Genomic DNA, 4,630 nt, shown 5'->3' on the forward strand with positions numbered 1-4,630 from the left:
GGGGAGGCAAGGTGTTGGGCGCTGGATCAGCCTGCGGACAGCCGCCAGGCGAACACCCCTCCTGGGCAGGAGAGGCGCAGGACGATCGGGGCATTTCGCTATTTCTTAACATTGTATCTGATACAGGGAGCTCAGCACAGAGCTTTACACATGGGCATTGCTGGTCAAAGGATGTCTGTTGACTGGCGGTTAATTAAACAGCAGAGAGTATATTTTGTTTGTCTGCTTTTTAGGGGATTTTCATCTTTTTCCTTGTGTGTGTATTGCACATGGTACTGTGTCCACTGGATATTGTCATAGAAGCACTGAGGATGTCCCGAAACTGTCCTCTTTCCTTCCCTTCATTCCCCGTTAGTCCCTCTCTGTTCCCAGTAGAGGATTTCTTGCTTCTGCTATGCAATTTTTGTTTCTTCTTTTCTAATTTCTTTCTGTTTTTTGAGATGGGATCTCACTGTGTAGTCTTAACTTGCCTGGAACTTACCATGTAGACCAGGCTGGCCTCGAACTCAGTGATCTGCCCTCTTCTGCCTCTAAGGTGTTGGCATTCAAGGTGTGCGCCACCACAGTGAGTATGTGTCTGTATAATTCTAGGAGCTGCACATGAAAGAGAACAGTGTTGTCTTTCTGAAGCTAGTTCAATTCACTTAACGTGATTATAACTTCTCTAATGCATCTCTGTGTGAATGATTTCATTACTTATTAAGATATCCATAGATGAACATATGTATTTCACATTTTCTTTGTCCATCTTGTTGGACACCGGGGCTAGAGAACATGTCTTTTTAAGACCTCCTTGTTAGTTAAAGAATTACAGTTTACCCTGAAAGCACAGAGTGAACTTCTCTGCACAGAAGTTCTCAAGATTCAGCCTTGCTGACTTTGACTGGAAGGGAGGCCCACCTCTGCTCTTGCAGGAAGCCTCACATTTAATAGAAACCAAACCAAACCAAACCAAACCAAACCAAACCAAACCAAACCAAACCAAACCAAACAAAGCAAAGCAAAACCGCCTCGCTATACCTGAAGCTTCCACTTTAAGTTTCTCATTGGAAGGACAGAGGGTGTCTGTCTGCAGGGGTGGTACACACTACATTCTCACATGCCCCCTCTTTCTATCGAAATGTCCTGCTTCTGTTTCTCTTCTGAGGCGCCATTTTTTCATGGTGGTTGGAGTCCTACTGCAGACTAATTTCCCTTTCTTTCTTACTTTTATCCAGGGCACACCATTCGGCTTAGAGCTTAGGGTTTGTTGCTGATGTCTGGGTGTGTTTGTTGCTTTGTTTTGCTTTCTAGACAGGTCTGAAACCAGCCTGTGACAATGAGCAGGAACGCAGCCACTTAATATTTGCAGAGTGCTTTCCAGTCTTTCACCAGTTGCCTGTGCAACAGTATTGCTCCTGTGCACTGCTTATCTTCTGAGTTTCCAGATGGAGAAAGGGACACGCGGGTTAAGTAGCCTGCTGAAGATGTAATTGTATATATTAATAGTGCCCCAGTATGAATGCTCCCCAACTCCCAAGTGAAAAATGCTCTCCCTCTTTCCTTGCTGACTTCAGAAGAAGTGCAGAGTCCCAGCTCTGTGCCCCCAGCACTGTGACCAAGCTGTTGTTTTGCAGGATGGTGGAAATATTTGGTTTGTAGTTTTCTTGTGACAGGAGCTCAAGACCCTTTCACAGAACAGAACTGATTGAAGATATTTACGGTGTCTCAGAGTATAGAGCAGACCCCTGAAGCACAGGGGGATCTACCACATGGCAGCTCAGCAGTCACAGAAGTGGAGACCTGGGGCCAGTCAGATGGCTCAACAAGCAAAGATACTTGCTGCCACGCCTAAGGACCTGCGTGCAGTCGATTCACAGGACCCAAATGATACATGGGACAACTCCTGCAAGCTGTTCTCTGACCTCCACAAGTGCCCCCCACCTCCCAGCAAACACATAGAAATAAAAGCAATTAAAGAAATAGAAACTAGCTGGGCAGTGGTGGTGCTTGCTTTTAATCCCAGAACTTAGGAGGCAGAGAGGCAGGTGGATCTCTGAGTTCAAGACCAGAGCTACATAGTGAAATCCTATCCCCCACCCAAAACAACAAAAAACAAAACAAAACAAAAAACAATAACAACCAACAAACAGAAAACCCAAAGCCAAACAGTAGAAACTAGCGATCCATGGCGAGACGGACGGCTTAGCCAGCGAATCCACTGCTGTGCAAGTGCAAGTCTGATGATCACAGTGCAACCCCCAGAACCTACAAGAAAAGGCAGAAGAGAAGTGACTCCACAGAGCTGACCTCTAGCCCCCACACGTGGGCTGTGGACCACACATGCCTGTACATGCATGGACATACACATGTTACAAAGTTCTTAAAAATTTTTTAAAGCACCAAAGCTACCCCTCACCGAGCAGCTTTTAGGCTATAAGATTTCCACCTTGCTGGTGAGAATTTTACGCGTTGAGAGAAGGAGAGATGAAAGCAATTTGATGGGGGTGAGGTAGACTGTACTGGTGAGCAGTCCCTTCCCATTCTATCTCTGCTTCTAGATGCCAACTGCCAGAGATGTTACTACTGGACTCAGCGAATGATTCAGAGCCTCAGAGCTTACTCTTCTAAATGAGCCATTAGATAGATCTTCTTTGGCCACAGCAGAAGCAAGCATCCGTCCTCTGAGCAGGCCTCTTGTACGGTGGGGTTGGTTTTCTTGGTAGGTTGTACCTGGAGGAATCAGCTACGCATCAATTTGACTCTCCCCCAAGCTAACCTCCACTTCTGTTCAAGTGCTTCCGGTTGCCAGTTGTTCCGTCCATCCCTGTATGTGGAGCAGGGATACAGAACTCCGACAGAAGCAGCAAGGAAGACATATTCCAAGCCTCCTACCGGCGTCTTAGCTCTGGTGCACATCGCTTTCAGGCCACTCAGTGGAGATCACCCTGGCCAGGCCTTAAGGCAATCTCTCCTTTCCTGGGACTCGGGAAGCTAAGTGGATAGCTACTTTCCAGACATGGTTTTATTCTAAGGGGGAGGGGGAGAGAGTTTGCAACCCCTGTGTGTGACTCTGGGCTAAATCCCCAGCACAGCGAAACCAAACTGAAGCGACCACCAGGACAAACAGAAACGTGTTTAGAAGGAAGGGCTGTCAGCCTTGCCTCGCAGGTTTTAACAAGTTGTATGGGTTTGGAAGAACCGATTCTTATTTGAAGTGGCCAGTGGAGATAAGACCTTTGCCTCCATGAGGTAAATAGGGTCGCGGTGATCCTCAAAACTGGTGAGGAAGGGAAGGGGAGGAGGAGGCCTTCATTCTTGCTGTGTTCATCTCTCGTGTGCATGCAGCCAAGCCTTTAGAAATACGGTCACTGGTCACTGCTCATACATCAGATTCAGATTGCAAAATTATTCCAACATTAGTTGATGTACAGATTGTGAGCTGCATATCAGCCACAGCTGTAGAGCCAGAGTGTGTCTCAAACAACAACACACGTGCAAACACACACACACACACACACACACTGATCCAGATCTCACATTATATTATAAAAGAAATTATATGTGACTTATAAATCTGAATTTGAGGGCTGGGGTGATAACTCAGTGGGTAAAAGCATTTGCCACACACACCTGAAGACCTGAGTTCAAACCTCAGAACACATGTAAAAAGTCAGACATGCTGGCTGTAGTGGCACATACCTTTAATTCCAACACCCAAGAGGCAGAGGCCAGAGGATCTGTGAGTTCCAGGCCAGTGTGGTCTATAGAGTGACTCCAGGGTAGTCCTTGCTAGACAGTGAGACTGTCTAAAAAATGTCATAGGCAGGGATGTGCTTCTGTAATCCTAATACTCCAACAAGAAAGACTGGAACTGAAGACAGGAGTGCCATGGGGGCCCCTGGCCCTGAGTACCCAGCACAGAACGGCAGTGGAAACAAGAGAGACCAGGCTCCAAGGTGTGGAGTTACAGCCCACCATGCATGGAAGGCCAGAGTAGAGCCTTTCAACAGCCTGTGACTGAGAGCAACCCTTTGCCCCAAAGAACTCTTGACAACAAAGCTCAGGGGTACAATTTATATAAAGGTAGAAACCACAATGACATCATTGTCAGGGGTAGGTCAGGGGAACCTGGCAATATTTGTTTTGGCTATACATCCAGCAGTTATTTTGGTTGTGTATCTGGGTATGATCAGGTTCATGGAAAGTCCTGAATGTGATACCAAGATGGATGTGACGACAGGTCAGGAGGTTGAGGGTCGAAAGGGACCTGAGTAGACACAAGCAGAGTCGGGGTAAGATCGGGACAAGATAGATTAACCCTATTCTTGTCAAGAACCAACTTCTGAAAGATGCCCTCTTATGTCCACACATTTGTTATAATACAGTGTGCTCCCTGACTCTTTCATGTAACTACACACACACACATACACACACACACACACACACACACACACTCACACACACCAAACTCACAAAACAAAAACCTAAATGTAAAAAGAATTCAATTCTAGAACTTAATATAGAGAAATAGTGTTGTTATTTGGGAGTAGAAACTTATTCAGCAGAACACATGTCAAAGAAATGCTAAACAAGGATAAGACTGGCATGTGGAACTTCAGCAAAATGAATAGTTTTTATCACCAAGAGA

The sequence above is a fragment of the Mus pahari genome, chromosome 4 (genome assembly GCF_900095145.1).
Source record: "Mus pahari chromosome 4, PAHARI_EIJ_v1.1, whole genome shotgun sequence".
NCBI lineage: Eukaryota > Metazoa > Chordata > Mammalia > Rodentia > Muridae > Mus > Mus pahari.